Genomic DNA, 20024 nt, shown 5'->3' on the forward strand with positions numbered 1-20024 from the left:
CAGCCTGGGCGACAGAGCGAGACTCCTTCTCAAAAAAAAAAAGAAAGAAAGAAAGAAAAAGAAAAAACCAGTTTGTGAAACATAGCAAGACCTGGTCTCTAAAAAAAAGAAAAAAAAGGCGCAATGGCTCATGCCTATAATCCTAACACTCTGGGAGGCTGAGACAAGCGGATCATTTGAAGTCAGGATTTCAAAACCAGCCTGGCCAACATGGTGAAACCCTGTCTCTATTAAAAATATAGGCTGGGCGTGGTGGGTCACACCTGTAATCCCAGCACTTTGGGAGGCCAACGCGGGTGGAACAGAAGGTCAAGAGATCAAGACTATCCTGGCCAACATGGTGTATCCCTGTCTCCACTAAATATACAAAAATTAGCTGGGCGTGGTGGCGCGTCTATAGTCCCAACTACTCGGGAAGCTGAGGCAGGAGAATAGCTTGAACCCGGGAGGTGGAGGCTTCAGCGAGCCGAGATCAGCCCTGCACTCCATCCTGGCAACACAGCAAGACTGCATCGCAAAAGGAAAAAAAATTGTTTTAAATTAAAAACAAATATTGGGAGCGCCTTTGTTCCTTCCGGCCTGCCCGGGCGGGTGGCCAGCGGCTGGGACCCAGGCCCGGCCGCTGCCCAGGTGCGGCAGGTAGGCTCGGTGGCCAGGCAGCTCCGTTTGGGGCGGCTTCCCAGGGCCGGCGGGGTCCCTCTCCCTGAGGAGCTCCGGCTCCTCAGTGGCGGGACCGGCCCGGGCCAACGCTGCGCCCAACAATTCGGTTGCCGGCCGGGGGCCCCAGGCTTGTGGCCACCCGCCTCTGGCTGGAGGGCTGAATTGAGTCAAAAGCCCGCGTCGTGCTGGAAGGAAGAAACCATCAGCCTGGGAACGCTTTCGGCGAGCTACTGTCAGGGGAAATGGGGACAGGGAAGTGGGCAGGCGGGGAGAGTGGAGCCGCAGATCTCCCCTGGCCGGGAGGTCGTGGCCTGTTTCCTTTGACTCTGCCTAATTTCATTGTGAATCCTGATGTGACAGAGGCAACTGCTTGTTTGGATACCATATAGTCCAGATTCCAGCTTACACTGGAATATTTACTGACCCTTTGATAGAAGATCAACACCTGAAACATCTGTGAAGTCTTTTTAGCATCCTGTCCATGGCCTACTATACAGTTTACTTCTATTGTGTCATTTTATGAGCTGACTTGGAATATATCTTCAGATTTTCCCTGCCTTTACACATGAAAACGGTTTTGATACAGCTTTTTCATTAGAGAATGACAGCTTTTCCAGGCCATGGTGTCTGTGTCTGACTCCTTGCCTTTCATTTTACCCAATACTAGCTTAAAACATCCTCCCTGACTCCGGTACTTTTTTGCCTCCTCTCCTTCCTTCCTCCCCACCTCTTTTTTCCCCCCTCCTGCGACTTTGGATCTCTGTCCTTGGAGTCCCTAAATCTTTTTTGTGGATGAAAGACTACACCCAAAGGACACAGACTGATAAGGTCACTTCTGCCCACTGTCTCGTACTACTGAGAGCAAGAAGAAGAAGGAGGGAAAACTGAAATGGAAGGTTTGAAAAAGAGTATGTTAGTAAAGGAAGCAAGAACAGTGCTAACAAAATGTAGCAAAACAGAAATGACTGCAAACTTCTGGCAGTGAAGCAAATTCTCATCCATCTTGGGTTGCTTCTCTTGACCCTGCCCACCTGCTCCCCTGCCCTCCCCTCCTGATGAGAACTGCAGGAAAACCTGTGCCCATGCCAGGGCGAAAAGGCAGGTGAGGAACACAGGGATGGGGCTGGGACTGATAAGCTACTCTAAGCTGCTACAGGGTCTGGAGTTTGTTGACATTACATGGTTAACTCAGTTAAAAAAAATTTTATATATATATATATATATATATTAGCTGGGCGTGATGGTGGGCACCTGTAATCCCAGCTACTTGGGGGGCTGAGGCAGGAGAACTGCTTGAACCCAGAAGGTGGAGGCTGCAGTGAGCCGAGATGGTGTCACTGCACTCTAGTCTAGGTGACAGAGTGAGACTCCATCTCAAAAAAAAAAAAAAGAAAAAAAAAAGAAAAAGAAGGAAAGAAAAATACAAATGACACTTCAAGTCAACAATCATCCCTGGCTCTGATTTTGGGATCTATGATCTCAAATATTTCAAAATATATTAAGAACTTGTTACATGCAATACTGAGGCAACGGTATAATATAACACAGGGGTTCCTGCTGAGTCATCAGGACAATAGCTGCTCCCAACACTCTTAATCATAATGGCTATCAAGCCACATTCTCAGGGTCAAAACAGAGTTGCAGACTCTCCCTTAAATCTTTTTTATTTTGCAAGGAAAAACAAGTAAATCTGTTTATTTCAATCTAAAATATGAACTGAGCTCAGTCTTTTGCATCACCCTCTCGGCCTATTTCTCTGGCTTCTTGTTAGGCATTTGCTTTTTCCCAATTATGTGATCTTTTATTTCTTCTTTTCCTCCCAAACTCCTCTGAAATCAAGCCTGTGCACGGAAAAAATAAAAGCTTCTATATATTCCTTCAGCAAACATTTTATTGAGTAACAATCAAATGAGTTAATATTTAATAGATGTAATGTAGTTAACACAGTGCCTGGCACATAGAAAGCACTCCATAAGTGTATATATTAGTTCAATTAAATATGAAATACTTTTCCACGCATTTAAGAAATCCAACAGAAAACAAAGTCAATGGGAACAGTATCTATTCTAAATAAAGGAAAACCAGGTCTTCCTAGAAGTGAAAAGGCCTCCCAGTGAGTTACAATAACTCCAGCGGAAAATATTATCCCATCTAAGATAATGGTGTATAGTGCGCCTTCCTTATAGCTCATTCATTACTGGCACCTGAGGGTACGTTTTCCTGCTTCCCAGAGCTTAGAGCAGTTCCTAGTAGGCACTTAGTAAAGACATGTTTAATGAAAGATTTTTTTAATTTGTAGTCTCTCTATTTACCAAAAAACAAACAACAACAAAAACCTGCAGTGAGAGACAGTTAAAACACAAAGTAAATAAAAAGGAATTTAAGGTTTTAGTGGTGAGTCTCAAATTTGCTTGAGAGATTATTTTTAATAAAAGATTAAAAAATCAATTTTGGCAGAAATCCAGATGTCTTAGAATGAGAGCCTTCTTACCACCACATTTAAAGGGATATCTGCCAGTAATAAAGGAAGAAAGCAACAATAAAAAATCTGTGAAATGCCAGAAGATACCAGAGTATGAATTTTTTTTTTCCTTGAGATAGGGTCTTGCTCTGTTGCCCAGGGTGGAGTACAGTAGTGCCATCTTGGCTCACTGCAACCTTCGCCTCCCAGGCTCAAGCAATCCTCCCACCTCAGCCTCCCAAGTAGATGGGACCATAGGTGTGTGCCTCAATACACAGCTAATTTTTGCATTTTTTATGGAGACAGGGTTTCGCCGTGTTGTCCAGGCTGGTCTCGAACTCCTGGGCTCAAGCAATCCACCTGCCTCACCTCCCAAAGTGCTAGGATTACAAGTGTGAGCCACTACACCTGGCTGAAAAAAATTTTAATACATCAAATTAAACGTTTAAGGGCAGATGTTATTCAGGCTTGAACTTCATTTTATTTATGGGGAAGACCGCTCTTAGTTCCAGCTTTAGAGAAAAAATACACAATATGTTTATCTTGTGGAGAGTTTCTCTTGCAAAGCCTAACTGCGCACATGCTTCAGGAGTAAATTCTTAATACACAGCTTTTGACTTAGAAGATATTCTAACAGCTGGGCACTATGGCTCACACCTGCAATCCCAGCACTTTGGGAGACTGAGGTGGGCGGATCACCCCAGGTCAGGAGTTCAGGACCAGCCTGGCCAACATGGTGAAACCCCATTTCTAGTTAAAAAAAGAAAAAAGAAAAAGACAAAAACTAGGCAGGAGTCATGTCACATGCTGGAATTACAATTCTACCTACTTGGGAGGCTGAGACAGGAGAACTGCTTGAACCTGGGAGGAGGAGGATGCAGTGAGCCAAGAAGGTGCCACTGCACTCCAGCCTGGGCAACAAAGCAAGTCTCCATCTCCAGGGGGAGAAAAAAGAAAAAAAAAAAAGCCATTGTAACTACAAAGCTTACATAATTGTAAGCCGTACTGCCCCATACTTAAAAGTCTAGAGTAAAAGGTTCTACCACTATGAACTGGAATCTTTTCAAACGAAGTACCGTCACACCAGAAAAAGTGAGTGGAAGGCTTCTGACAAATACTGACTTTACAACTAATAAGGTAACGCTTTCCCCTCCAAATCTACATCAAATCATCCGTGTTTAGTGACATAACCAAATTTGGTGGAATGCTATAGCCAGCAATTTCAACCAGTCCATGCTTTGCTTTCCAACAACTACCCACCAAATAGTGCTGCTAAGCAGATGCTCTTTTTCCAAAGCACAGCACTTATAAATAATATTTTTAGCCAACTATAATTTACTAGCAGTAGGTTAAGGTCTATCAACTATACTTAAGGTATTTACTCATTCAAGAAGATTTACTGAATGCCTATTATGAGGCAGACAATCTACTAAATATTGTGGTGGATGCAAAGATGAATAAGACAAGGAATCTACCCTCCTGGAGCTTAGTTTATTATAACAAAGATGAGACATACATGCAAAACTATCAACAAAATAGGTAACAGAAGAGTCACATAAGAGGCATGAAATATGAATCTTGAAGGATTAACAAAGGGAGACACATTTAAATGGAGATTTACAGGATTATGGAGAGTTTAAACAATTGGGAATGGAAGAGATGGGAAAGGTTGCTTCAGGGAAACAAGATAGCTCACACGGAAACAAAGAAGAGTTCAATTTAGCTGGACTGTAAGACCCGGGAGAAGTAGGAGATAAATTTGTTCAATTAGTTGGAGCTAGACTATGAAAGCCATAGACTTGAATGCCAGACTATAGATTTGAACTTAATTTTTTTTTTTTTTTGAGATGGAGTTTTGCTCTGTTGCCCAGGTTGGAGTGCAGTGGCACGATTTCAATTCACTGCAACCTCCAACTCCCAGGTTCAGGCAATTCTCCTGCCTCATCCTCCCAAGTAGCTGGGACTACAAGCATGCGCCAAAACGCCTGGCTAATTTTTGTATTTTTAGTAGAGACGGGGTTTCTCCATACGAGTCAGGCTGGTCTCGAACTCCCGACTTCAGGTGATCTGCCCGCCACAGCCTCCCAAAGTGCTGGGATTACAGGAGTGAGCCAGCATGCCCGGCCAATTCTTTCTTTAGTAGAGAGCAACAAAATGGTTTTTGCACTTGCAGAGTGTGGGAGTAAGGAAACGGAGGAACCGTCTTAGCTGGTTCTTCAAAAAACATAGTGTTGGACAGTCTGGCCTATACAAAGATGAAGAACAAAATCTCCTCCTCACAGAGTTTACTTGGCCTCAAGTAAAGAAGTAGGGGGGAAGGTTGTATGAAAATTCATACAAAGAAGCAATACATACCACTGAGGGTTCCAATCTGGCCATTTGGGAGATTCCTTAAAGGACATCCATTAAACCATGTCTCTGTTTAATTTTCCACCTCTTCCTCTAATAGATCAGCATTCAACCCAGCTCTTACATATCACACTTTTTAAAGCCTTCCCTTCATATATATCCCCCTTTACAGCTATCAACCTCTCTTCTACATAGCCAAGTTTCTTGTTAGAGTTGACTTTACATACCAACTCCAGTTTCTTGCTTCCTATTTCATTCTTCTACCCGCTGTATTATGACTTCCCCACCACCACTACTCCACCAAAGCTGTTACTACTAAGGATGCCGGTAACTTCCAGGGTGTTAAATCCAACAAATACTCAGCTTGACACAACTGGTCACTCCCTCCTTACAAACCTCTCCTAGCTTCCTCCTACCTCACTCGAGTAGTTTTCCTCTCACCACTCACTACTGTTCTCCCACAGTTCCTCTTTGTTCTCCTTGTCTAGCTTCTCCTCCATTACCCAACCCCTAAGTGTTGAGAGTTCCTCAGAACTTGCTTCTAGGCATTTTCCTTACTCTTTACTCATCCACAGAATGATCTCATACACTTGTTTTTTTCTTTAGAGACAGAGTCTCACTCCGTCATCCGGCAGTGCAGTGGCACGATCATATCTCACTGTAGCCTCTAACTCCTAGGTTCAAGTGATCCTTCCTGCCTCAGCCTCCTGAAGTAACTAGGACTATAGGCATGTGACATCATGCCCAGCTAATATTTTATTCTTATTTTTGCAGGGATGGGGTCTTGCTATGTTGCCCAGACTGGTCAAAAACTCCTGGCCTCAAGCAATTCTTCCACCTCAGCCTTCCATGGTGCTGGGATTATAGGTGTGAGCTACCACATCCAGCCTCATACACTTTAAATACCAAATATTATATGTGTGTGTGTGTGTCATATATACATATATGTATGTCAGTCAACTATGGCATATATGTCATAAAGTCCCAAATGTCTCCATCCTGCCTAGCTTCTTTCTGAATAGATCTGTATATCCAACTTTCTACCAACATCTCCACTTGACATCTCAGCCATCTTATACTCAACAAGTCAAAACTTGAACTCTGTCTGCTCCTCCTCCCTCTCCATGAATGGCAACTCTTGACCAATGACTCTAATTACAAACCCAAGTCATTTCTCACACTTTTCTCTCTCACATACCTCCTTCTTAAACATCTTCCTATTGACACCACTTCCAAAATCTACCTCAAATCCATTCTCTTCTCTCCATCACCTCCCTAATCCAAGCCACCATCACTGTCTACTTGGTTATATTGAGAGCTCCTTGAAGACAAGGGGCTCATTCTTATTCCTTTACCTCTCCAGCACTTACTGCATGGCAAGTATTCAATTGATGTTTGCTTCTATTATGATTCCCTATACTGTGCTCAACTGTTCCTAGGCAAAGACTGGTTTCTTATTATACTTTAACTATAAAATGGACATATCTTACCTATTACATAGATATTGAAGGAAGAAATTAATACTGAAAAATAACTTTCATTTTTAGAATAGATTTCTCCTAAAGAGCACAAGAGGAGGATCTACCTTCAAACCATTTAATCAACATCCATTCTAGGTGATGGCACATTTCGTGTCATACTTTCATGACATGCTTTCTTCCATCAAAGATCAAATGTTCTAAGGAAGATATAGGCAAAATCTGAGTTTCTTTTATAAAACCTAAATAAATTTTCTTTAAACCAACTTACTTAATTCAACACACATTACATATCAGATCAGCCCTCATTCTTCACTCATTCAAGTATTCTGTCATGAACAGCATTAAAATATTATATATAAATTCTCATTAATAATTCATGCAAGCAAAAATAAAAATAAATAAATAATTCATGCAAGCTTATAAAAAAAGACTAAGGGCCGGGCACAGTGGCTCACGCCTGTAATCCCAGCACTTTGGGAGACCAAGGTGGGCAGATCACCAGAGCTCAGGAGTTCGAGATCAGCCTGGCGAACAATGGCAAAACCCTGTCTCTACTAAAAATACAAAAATAAGCCAGATATGGTGGTGCATGTCTCTAATCCCAGCTACTCGGGAGGCTGAGGCAAGAGAATCGCTTGAAGCAGGAGGTGGAGGTTGCAGTGAGCCAAGATTGCACCACTGCACTCCAGCCTGGGCGACAGAGTGAGACTCTGCCTCAAAAAAAAAATTATCCGGGTGTGGTGGCAGGCGCCTGTAATTCCGGCTACTTGGGAGGCTGAGGCAGGAGAATCGCTCAAACCCGTGAGGCAGAGGTTGCAGTGAGCTGAGATTGCACCACTGCATTCCAGCCAGAGAGGAAGAGGAAGAGGAAGAAGAGGAGGAGGAAGAGGAGGAGGAGGAGGAGGAGGAAGAGGAGGAAGAAGAAGAAGGAGGAAGAGGAGGAGGAGGAAGAGGAGGAAGAAGAAGGAGGAGGAGGAGGAGGAAAAGAAAGACTAGGACATACAATAGCAACTATTTCTAGTCAAGGGATTATAAGTAATTTTTACTTTATTTATGCTTTTCTATTGTTTTCTAAGTTGTCTAGAGTAAATACATATAGCTTTTATAACTGGAAAGAAGATGCTTTTTTAAAAAGAGCATAATACACACAATGAATATACTAGAAAGCAGAAAGGAAATGACATTACCTTTTCAAACTTAGGACCAATATTTAAACTAAAACAGAGAAAGGCTAAATAGGGCTGGGCACAGTGGCTCATGCCTATAATCCCAGCACTTTGAGAGGCTGAGGCGGGAGAATTGCTTGAGTCCTGGAGTTTGAGGCCAGCCTGGGCAACACTGAGAAACCCCATTTCTACAAAAAGCAGCCAGGCATAGTGGTGCGTGCCTGTGGTCCCAGCTACTTGGAAGGCTGAGGCAAGAGGATCACTTGAGCCCAGGAGATTGGGGTTGCAGTGAGCTGTGACTGTACCAGCCTAGGCCACAGAGCAAGACTGTGCCTCAAAAAAAAAAAAAAAAAAAGAAAGAGAAAAGATAAAAGAAGGAAAGAAAAAGAAAAAATTTCATTTCAGTCTTGGGTGCTGTTATGGTCAAGGCTTAAATTTAATTTCTTAAGTCTAATCACCTTCTTTTTTTCCTGATTAGTCTGTTTTCACAGCTACCACTTTTTCCATTTTCCTAGGTAGCACAATAATCTAGTTTGGTTCACCTTTAGTTTTTTTTAGAGACAGGGTCTCACTGTGTTGCTCAGGCTGGTCTCGAACTACTGGGCTCAAATGATCGTCCTGCCACAGCCTCTCAAAGTGCTGGGGTTACAGGCGTGTGCCACCACGCCCGGCCCACCTTTAGTTTTTAATGAATATTCAGTCTTGTAATCCACCACCTGTTCTCTACTTCCAAAATAAAGTAACTGGTTGTTAGCAGAAGAAAACATGCAGAGAATTTACAAATCCTTAAAAGTTCTTAAGGCCAAGTGCAGTGGCTCATGCCTGTAATCCCAGCACTTTGGGAGGCCAAGGCAGGCAGATCACCTGAGGTCAAGAGTTCAAGACCAGCCTGCCCAACATGGTGAAACCCCATCTCTATTAAAAATACAAAAACTAGGCCGGGCACGGTGGCTCACGCCTGTAATCCCAGCACTTTGGGAGACTGAGATGGGCGGATCACCTGAGGTCGGGAGTTCAAGACCTGCCTGACCAAAACGGAAAAACCCCGTCTCTACTAAAAATGCAAAATTAGCCGGGTGTGTTGGTGCATGTCTGTCATCTCAGCTACTTGGGAGGCTGAGGCACGAGAATCGCTTGAACCTGGGAGGCAGAGGTTGCGGTGAGCAGAGATCATGCCATTGCACTCCAGCCTGGGAAACCAGAGTGAAACTCCGTCTCAAAAAAAAACCAGCCAGGCATGGTGGTAGGTGTCTATAATCCCAGCTACCCAGGAGGCTGAGGCAGGAGAACCACTTGAACCCTGGAGGCAGAGGTTGCAGTGAGCCAAGATCACGCCACTGCACTCCAGTCTGGGTGACAGAGTCCATTTCAAAAAAAAAAAAGTTCTTAATTACCTCAGCTTTCATCTGATTATTTGGTTTTGTATTCGCCAATATTTCTTCAGATTCTCTATTTTCTTCTCCCACATACACAAATAAACAGCTATGCTGCACAGTGGTAAAATTCAATACTTAAGTTATTACATGTGACTGACATTTTTACAATTCTATTATAATAAGAACTAAATCTTTTCATAAGAATGAGTTATTCACATGTAAGTTGGAAGTAATAATTTTGTTACAAAAAAAGAAAAAGAAAACCTGTCATATTCCTAGCTTATTTCAGCTCCAAGAAACAGCGTGTATTTTAACTTCAAGAAAAGCAAAGACACCTACAAAAGGATGCTTAAAGGTACAAAATTTATGCATGTTGCACTCAGGTCCATTCCTGGCCCTGGTTCTAATAGTTACTTGTTCAAAATATTAATGTTAGCCGAGTGCGGTGGCTCACACCTATATCCCAGCACTTCAGGAGGCTAAGGATCCCGAGGTCAAGAGATCGAGACCATCCTGGCCAACATGGTGAAATCCCGTCTCTACTAAAAAATACAAAAAAATTAGCTGGGTGTGGTGGCACGTGCCTATAGTCCCAGCTACTCAGGAGACTGAGGCAGGAGAATTGCTTGAAACCGGGAGGCAGAGGTTGCGGTGAGCCGAGATCACGCCACTGCACTCCAGTCCGGGCAACAAGAGCAAAACTCCGTCTCAAAAATAATAATAATAATAATGTTAAAATTTAAGATACTCCTAGTCTACATTTGATACAATTTCCAAATACAGTATTATTTATCTGCATTAAGTTCTCACTTTCATAAATTAGACTCATACATTATCCTGGCTTTTTTTCTTTAATTTTGTTTTTGTGGTTTTATTTTAAATAAAGGAAAAAAAAGAAACCATATAAGGCTAATTATATGGATAGTTCTTTTTTTTCTTTTTTAAAGAGACAGGATCTCCATCTGTCACCCAGGTCAGAGTGCAGTGGCACAATCATAGGTCACTGTAGCCTCGAACTTCTAGACTCAAGTGATCCTCCGGCCTCAGCCTGCCAAAGCTAGGTCTAGAGGTACTCACAACCACCACCACACCAGACCAATTTTTTTTTTTTTTTTAATTTTAATTTTTTTTTTTTTTTGAGACAGAGTCTCACTCTGTCGCCCAGGCTGGAGTGCAGTGGTGTGATCTCGGCTCACTGCAACCTCCGTCTCCCAGGTTCAAGAGATTCTCCTGCCTCAGCCTCCTGAGTAGCTAGGATTACAGGCGTGTACCACCATGCCCAGCTAATTTTTGTATTTTTAGTAGACACGGGGCCGGGAGTGGTGGCTCACATCTATAATCCCAGCACTTTGGGAGGCCGAGGCGGGCAGATCATGAGGTCAGGAGTTCAAGACAAGCCTAACCAACATGGTGAAACCCCATCTCTACTAAAAATACAAAAATTTAGTTTTTATAGAGATGAGGTCTCACTATTTTGCCCAGGCTATAATTTTATTTTATTTTATTTTATTTTTTGAGACGGAATCTTTCTCCGTCGCCCAGGCTGGAGTGCAGTGGCACAATCTCAACTCACTGCAACTTTCGCCTCCTGGGTTCAAGCAATTCTCCTGCCTCAGCCTCCCGAGTAGCTGGGATTACGGGTTCCCACAACCACACCCAGCTAATTTTTGTATTTTTAGTAGAGACAGGGATTCACCATGTTGGCCAGGCTGGCCTCAAACTCCTAACCTCGGGTGATCCGCCCACGTGGGTCTCCCAAAGTGCTGGGATTACAGGTGTGAGCCACTGCAGCAGGCCTATGATTGTTATTTCTTATATCTTATACCAATATCTGGAACTGACCACTGAGAGATAAGAGGCAAGTCTCGAAATAAACAATATAATTAAAAGCCACAAGAAAATTCACCAGCCAATGCCCTAAATTACATTTACATGTCTTAAATCATCCTTAGACAATAGGTAACCATGACCTAATGTTACTTTCCTTCAGAAAGTCCCTTTCTATTCTCTACACAAGCATCTAAAATGGGCAAACCCATCCTAGCTTACTCCTCTACTTGACCAAAATCTTAACTCATGCCTTAATCACACTTCCCATCCTGCCTAACACATTCTCCTTTTATGGACTCATAATTCCCTATTCAGGAGACATCAGAACACTGAGGCTCCACAGCTCTAATGAAACAGGAAGCGGGAAAGGATGCCTCACCATCCTTACTTACTGGCTTCTAGGCACCTCTGCAGGCATCTTCCCAAACCAACTGTGACTTTTCGTGACAGCCAGGTTCTTCTCCCAATTGCCTCTTTCCTATCATTATTCATACTGTGTTAAGCTTTTCATGTGCTCAGTCTCCTAGGCTCAAAGCCTCCTGCATCTTCCCCATTCTAGGCTCCTTTCTCACAGGTTTTTACATTAAACCAAAATCATCAACTTTGGCCTTTGCCAAAAGCAGCACTGTTAGGTCTTCAGGAACAGCTCAGGCAAAAAAGTTACAATAATAGGTTTTCATTAACTTCATACTTTACATTCATTTCTGTCTCCTGAATTCACCCCCCGCCCCCAGAAACCTCAAATGAATGGCAAATTTAGATTCAAGGTAATATTGTCTGAATATTGAGTTAGTTTTTGTTAATTACTAGAACAAAGTTTGCAGCATCGTTTCCTATAGAAAATTTATTTCATTTTTTCTGTTTGAAAAAACAAAGATGGGGGGAGGTTTGAAGCCTGCCCTTGAAACAAAATATAAAGAATTCCCACTTTAAACTGTCAAACAGTCCGTCTGTACAATCCATTTGCACCTTTCCAAGTGCCACTGAAAAGTTATTGAATAGACAGCAATCCAAAAAAATAGGAAAGTATGGGGAGAATGAAAAAGGCTAGGAAAATGTATACATTAACAAAAACCCAGGTTAGGTTTTAAAAGTCTCTTCTTCAACTTTTAAATAACCTGTCTCCCTGGCACTACAGATCTGAATCACTCCTGGTTCCTTCTTAGGTATCAATCTACCAATTGTTTCCTGCATAAGGAGTTTCCAAATGATGTCAAAACTCACATTCCCATTCTTGGCTATTCCAAACCCACCTATTCACCTCCTTTTTCAAGGTCAAGTTTAAGCCTCCTTCCATCTTTCCCCATATCTCCTAGCCCAACTTAATGTGAGCCACACTTGACTCTTTAAGCATGGACCATCTTGTGTTGTTTTCTTTCCTTTGTAAACAGTAAGAAATTAACTGTTTAATAATTTCTTACATCTTCCATAGTACTTAACTCAGTATCAGCACTTAGTTCATGCCGGTACATTCTTTAAGTCATAGTTAATAATAACTAGAAGAGACCTTAGTGATTTAGCCCAAGCCCTTCTTTTATACCTTGCTTATACAAAGTATTCTTGACACTAAGGATTCCACTATTTACTTCTTTTAAAACACTGGTTCTTAGCCTTGGTTTAGGAATTTCCAGGAAAAAAAAGCCTCACATTATAATTTTTACTGTAATTTCAAGGATTTACAGAACCCCCTGATCCTACTAACAGAGTCTACATTTTAAAATTATATACTATTATCGATGACAAAAGGTGTTTACTCTGCGTCAAGCACTCTTCCTAAAGCTTTACACAGGATGGTATACGGTTAGACCACGCTTGCCAGCCTCTCTTACAGATGAAGCTATGTGATTAAGTTCTCTCCAGTAGAATGTGACCAGAAGTAACAGGTAGAACTTCTGAGCTGCAGCCCTCAAGATGTGCTTCCTCCATATTTTCCACCCCCCACTGGCAGCAGACAGTACTTGTCAGCCACCAACTTTGACAACTCAGAAGAGGACAATGCTCTTGGCGTTAGAGGACAAATAAGCTAGAAAGAGCCCGGGTCCCTTAATGACTGTGAGGAGGAAAGTCACCCTAACATCGAAGACATTCTCCTGGACTGAAGGGTAAGAAATAAATTTCAATCTTATTTGAACCATTGTTGGTGGGGAGATAACTTATTACAGCAACTTAAACTACCCTAACTAATATGCATAGATTAACAGTTTTAATCCCCTCAGTAACCATATAAAACTGTTATTATTATTATTATTATTATTATCCTGATATTAGAAGTTAGGAAACTGAAGCACTGAGAGCTTAAAAACTTGCCTGACACTAGAAGCCAGATTCAAGTCAAGCAGTCTGGCTCCAGAGTCCATGCACATTAGGAACCTCTGCCAAGTATCTCAAAAGAAACAGACTCTTATGTGTTATGCCACCCTGCACCAGATTAACGTTTTACAACCGCCACCCCAATCCCAGCAGCTTGGTGACTACTTGCCGTCCCAATTCACAGTGGCATGGCAACAAGTTTATTCCAGCCCATAAAATTCCAGCCCATAAAACTGAACTCTGCAAAGGGATTAATTTCTGTTTTCTGGTTTGCTTGTTTTTGAGACAGAGTCTTGCTCTTGTCCCTCAGGCTGGAGTTCAATGGCACAATCTCGGCTCACTACAACTTCTGCCTCCCGGGTTCAAGCGATTCTCCTGCCTCAGCCTCCCAAGTAGCTGGGATTATAGGCAGCCACCACCGTGCCCGGCTAATTTTTGTATTTTTAGTAGAGATGGGGTTTCACCATGTTGGCCAGGCTGGATGGAGAAACCCCGTCTCTACTACTCTCATTTGTGGTTCAAAAGTTGATATTTAGCTTTACCCAAACAAAAATCTTGGTTCCCCAAATTCTGGACACAGCCAACAAGAAACACTAGTAAATATATAAAAGACTGGTGCAGTGGCTCACGCCTGTAATCCCAGCACTTTGGGAGGCCGAAGCAGGCGGATCACTAGGTCAGGAGTTCAAGATCAGCCTGGCCAACACAGTGAAACCCCATCTCTACTAGAAGTACAAATTAGCTCCCCGTCTCTACCAAAAATACAAAAAATTAGCTGGCCATGGTGGCAGGCGCCTGCAATCCCAGCTACTCGGGAGTCTGCAGCAGGAGAATCGCTTGAACTCAGGAGGCAGAGGTTGCAGTGAGCCAAGATTGTGAAACTGCACTCCAGCCCAGGTAACAGTGTGAGACTCCATCTCAAAAAAAAAAAAACTGGAAGTATTAAATAATGGAGAAAAAGACGTGAGTAGATAAAATTACATTGGGTTTGGAGACTGGAGGCTAGAGAAAACAGGATGAAGAACCATGTTCTGACACTGCAACCATCGGGGATCTCGGTAAGTGGTTTCTAATTCCAAAGCATGGTAGAGACATACATTGACAACAAAATGCTCAAAAACAGAATTCTCTGAAAGAAGGGAGCAATCTCATTTCAAACATTTGGCATCCTCTTAAGTTGCAGGCACTCTGAATCATATGCACACCGCATCCCCAAGGAATTTACTGTCTATCTAGTAGGGGAGATCTGCATATAAATATATATTCATACAAAAATTAAACACAACTAGCATTTATTTGCTTACTGTGTACTAGACATTGTTCTAAGATTGTTGCATACTACATATATTAATTTATCCCACAGGACTGTTCTACTAATATCCCAACTGTGCAGATGTGGCACAGAGAGGTTTAAGTAATGTATCCTGGGATACACAATTAGTAACTGGACATGTTGGATTAGAAACCCAGGCAGTAGGCCAGATGCGGTGGCTCATGCCTGCAGTCCTAGCACTTTGGGAGGCCAAGGCGGGCAGATCACCTGAGGTCAGGAGTTCGAGACAAGCCTGACCAACATGGAGAAACCCCGTCTCTACTAAAAATACAAAATTAGCCAGGCATGGTGGCACACGCCTGTAGTTCCACTCAGGAGGCTGAGGGGCAACAAGAGCGAAACTCTGTCTTTAAAAAAAGAAAGAAAGAAAGAAAGAAACCTAGGCAGTAGTCAGATTATAAAGGACCTTATGCCCTTGCTAAAAGGTCTGAAATATACCGTATCTGGGCCGGATGCAGTGGCTCACGCCTGTAATCCCAGCACTTTGGGAGGCTGACGCAGGCGGATCACGAGGTCAGGAGAACGAGAACATCCTGGCTAACATGGTGAAACCCCGTCTCTACTAAAAAAATACAAAATAATTAGCCGGGTGTGGTGGCAGGCGCCTGTAGTCCCAGCTACTCGGGAGGCTGAGGCAGAAGAATGGTGTGGACTCGGGAGGTGGAGCTTGCAGTGACGTGAGATCGCGCCACTGCACTCCAGCCTGGGCGACAGAGCGAGACTCTGTCTCAAAAAAAAAAGAAAAAAGAAATATACCGTATCTGTTGGTGGTTCCCAGCTGGAAATATATACATCTACCAGGCTCCTCTGGGTGGAGCAGAGAGCGTCTCCACTGTTGAGGATGACTGCCACTGTAAGCCTTTTTTTTTTTTTTTTTCTCCCTGAGATAGGGTCTTGCTCTGTCACCCAGATTGGAGTGCAGGCGCATGATCATAAGCTCACTGCAGCTTCGAATTCCTGGGCTCACGCAATCCTCCCACCCTCAGCCTCTAGGGCTAGGGCTACGGGCGTGGGCCACCAGGCCCAGCTTAGTTACTTACTTATTTGTTTAGAGACAGGGTCTCACCCAAGCTGGAGTGCAGTGGCATGATCACGGCTCACAGCACCTCTGCTTCCCAGGCTAAAGGAATCCTCCCATCTCAGCTAGGACCACAGGCATGTATCACCACACCCAGCCAATTTTTTGTATTTTTTGTAGAGACAGGGTACCCAGGTTGCCCAGGCTGGTCTCAAACTCCTGAGCTCAAGAGATCTGCCTGCCTCAGCCTCCCAAAGTACTGGGGTTACAGGCATGAGCCACTGTGCCTGACAACCTTTTAAATAGCTTTTGTAGAGACAGGGTTTCACCATGTTGCCCAGGCTGGTCTAGAACTCCTGCACTCAAGAGATTCATCCTCCTTGGCCTCCTAAAGTGCTAGGATTACAGAAGTGAGCCATCACAGCCCAGCTGCCTTTTTTACTTTTGGGACGGCATCCTATCTATCCTCTAGATGTTGAGATTAAAACAAAACAAAAACAAACCAAAAAAACCATCCTGCTGTTATATAGATGGCAGTTAATGGGCTCATGGGTGGACAACTCCAAAAACTACTCACAGGGAAGAAAATACAGCTGTGAGTTCAGTCACACTATTTGAGAAGGTGTTCATCTCTCCCTCTTAAATGTGAAGCTCAGTGCTAGACAGGTAGGCTCAAAGCCCCGTTGCATCCCTTGGCCTTCCCCCAGCACCACCACCAAATTTCTAATTTCTATACATGCTATGTGCTTCAACTGTAAATAGTTTTCTTCTACAAACTCAGATACCTCTTGGCAGGTTAACACTGTTCAGCATACCACTCTGGACAACCACAGCCTCTGCACACTCACTACTTCTTTTTTCTTTTTTTTTAATTTTTATTTTTTGAGATGGAGTCTCACTCTGTCGCCCAGGCTGGAGTGCAGTGGCACCATCTCGGCTCACTGCAACCACCGCCTCCAGGGTTCAAGCAGTTCTCCTGCCTTAGTCTCTCAGATAGCTGGGATTACAGCCATGCGCCACTGTGTGTGGCTAATTTTTATATTTTTAGTAGAAATGGGGTTTCGCCATGTTGGCCAGGCTGGTTTCAACCTCAAGTGATCTACCCCCCTCCGCCTCCCAAATGGCTGGGATTCCAGGAGTGAGCCACCACACCGGGCCCACTGCTTTCAAAATAACTATATTTACAAGGGTATTTCCCCCATTTGCATTTCCCACACATAGGTTTTGAGAAGAGAACAAGAATGCCCTTTACCACATTTTACCTGTCCTTTTTTTCCCTTTCGAACAAACTGGTCTAGGGGCCAAGCACAGAGGCTCAAGCCTGTAATCCCAGCACTTTGGGAGGCCAAAGTGGGCATATCACTGAAGGTCAGGAGTTTGAGACCAGCCTGGCCAACATGGTGAAACCTGGTCTCTACTAAAAATACAAAAATCAGCCAGGCGTGGTGGTGTATGCCTGTAATCCCAGCTCCTCAGGAAGCTAAGGCAGAAGAATCACTTGGACCCGGGAGGCAGAGGGTGCAGTGAGCCGAGATCGCGCCACTGCACTCCAGCCAGGGAGACAGAGTGAGACACCATCTCAAAAACAAACAAACAAACTGATCTATATCAGTGCAAAGTTTTGCTATGTTGAATCACTGGGTAGCAGAAGACATTTCACAAATGAGATAAATAAGGCTTAAAGAGTGAAAACTACCTAGGGTAACCCAACCAAGGAGTCAAGAACTGTGACTTGAACCCTGATTCTCTGCCAGCAAGCCCAACGAGAAAGGCTCACAACTAGTGGTAGGAAGGATGATTTTCAGTGGTTCACAACACAAATATGAAAAACAGAAAGGGTATGCAAGTGACTCAAGTTTGGAAAACTGCACCACGCCCCTCTGCTATTCTAACTGAAAGATGCAATTAATAGTAAGCAGGGCATTAAGCACTGATCTCTTCCTAATTCAGATACTTCATTTTTCTTGTCTTCTTTGATTAGCTCCTCCAATAGAATGCTGAATAGAGCCGTAACTGATAATAGCTTTATCTTTTTTTTTTTGAGACTAAGTCTCTCTCTGTTGCCCAGGCTGGAGTGCAGTGGCTTGATCTCGGCTCACTCCAACCTTCGCCTCCCGGGTTCCAGCGATTCTCATGCCTCAGCCTCCTGAGGAGCTGAGCCCACCACCATGCCCGCCTAATTTTTCCATTTTTAGTAGAGATAAGGTTTCACCCTGTTGGCCAGGCTGGTCTCAAACTCCTGGCCTCAAGTGATCTCCCCATCTCAGCCTCCCAAAATGCTACAGGTGTGAGCCACCTCGCCCGGCCCGATAGTAGCTTTATCTTATTCTAAGTTTAACACTGTTCTAAAGTTTCACCATTGAGTATCATGTTGTACAGATTATTCATGATGCACTTTTTTTTACTTTATGGAAATTCCTTCTTATTCCTCAGTAAAATTTTCTAAACTCATCTCTGGTCCACTCGTTTCCCTTCTCAATGCTGCTTTCCACCCACCACCTTTTTTTTTTTTTTTTTTTTTTGAGAGGGAGTATTGCTCTGTTGCCCAGGCTGGAGTGCAGTGGCGCAATCTCGGCTCACCACAACCTCTGCCTCCCGGGTTCAAGCAATTCTCCTGCCTCAGCCTCCCGAGTAGCTGGGACTACAGGTGCCCGCCACCACGCCCAGCTAATTTCTGTATTTTTAGTAGAGATGGGGTTTCACCACGTTGGCCAGGATGGTCTCGATCTCCTGACCTTGTGATCTGCCCGCCTCAGCCTCCCAAAGTGCTGGGATTACAGGCGTGACCACAGCACCCAGCCTCCCTCCTTTCTTATATTTCAGGTTCCTTCCTACATTCTATGCACCTCAAAGTACTGTATCTGCCACTCAAAGTAACTGAAACTCTTTGATATTTTGGGGGTTCTATACCTGTCTGCTGTTTCAGTTACCTGGACCAAAAAAAAAATCGAAAATTGACAATTGAAAGAAAATCCTAAGGCAAACATTGTTTCAATCATTACTGAAGACTGCAGAAGTAACTGCAGATTATTTCTTCTCTCCATCTTTTTTGTTTGAGACAGGGTCTTGTTCTGTCTCCAAGGCTGGAGTGCAGTGGTGCGACATGGGCTCACTGCAGCCTCGACCTCCCGGGCTCAAGCGATTCTCCCACCGCAGCCTCCAGAGTAGTACAGGCGAGCAACATCGCTCCCAGCTAATTTTTGCATTTTTTTGTAGAGACGGGGTTTCGCCATCTTGTTCAGGCTGGACTCGAACTTTTGAACTCAAGTAATCCTCCCACCTCGGCCTCTGAAAGTGCTGCAATTACAGGCGTGAGCCACAGCGCCCTGCCCTTCTCCATCTCTTAAACACACCCTGAAATGTCCTTTCTTTAAAGTAAAAACTCGGGGGGAAAAAAAGAACCCAATAGTTCTAGATGACCATTTGCTTTCCAGTATGTTGCCTAGCTCTGAATGAGCCTGGCTTTTTAAGTCGCTGGAAGAATCTCAAAGTGTTTTTTTAAGTTTTGAAGGAAGGAGCTGGATCCAGATGTTTGTAACTTCGACTCTCTTTGGCTAAAATGAAAACTATTAAAGAGAAATGGAAAGGAAAGGAAGAGGGGTAGTATGTGTAAGCAAATAAGTTCCAGGACATGAAAGCTGAAGACACAAGAAGGGAAAACCAACCCTTTAAAGCCCAAGCAAGTTAAGAATTCTCTCCCTCAATTTCTTTCAAAACAAAAGGGCACACACAATCCTTCCCGAAGCAGCAACGCCGGGGGGAGAAGCCAAAATTGTTGCATCATACAGAACACTCCGAGCCTGAGAAACGAGAAAGCCAATAAATGCTCAAGACAGAAAAACACAAGTTGGGAATCTCGGTCTTTTCCGAAGGTCCAAGAGCACCTGCTCGTTAGTAAATTTGTTTAAGACTGCATCGAAAATTAAAGTTTCCGTTTCAGATCAGTGGGGAGCAAATGTTTTTTCAAAAAAGCGTTCAAAGAAGTTCGTCTGAAAGCTCATCAGGCGGCGGACCGCAGGTCGGGCTCCGGGCGGCGGCGG

At 43.6% G+C, this 20024-nt stretch overlaps 1 protein-coding gene across 3 annotated transcripts in view; it reads right to left on the bottom strand.

Moving 5' to 3' along the window:
• CLIC4 (chloride intracellular channel 4) overlaps window positions 1-20024 on the bottom strand; it is a 112033-nt gene that overhangs the window by 83348 nt on the left and 8661 nt on the right. The window lies entirely within an intron of this gene.

Source organism: Colobus angolensis, unplaced genomic scaffold (assembly GCF_000951035.1).
Source record: "Colobus angolensis palliatus isolate OR3802 unplaced genomic scaffold, Cang.pa_1.0 Scaffold4, whole genome shotgun sequence".
Taxonomy (NCBI): domain Eukaryota; kingdom Metazoa; phylum Chordata; class Mammalia; order Primates; family Cercopithecidae; genus Colobus; species Colobus angolensis.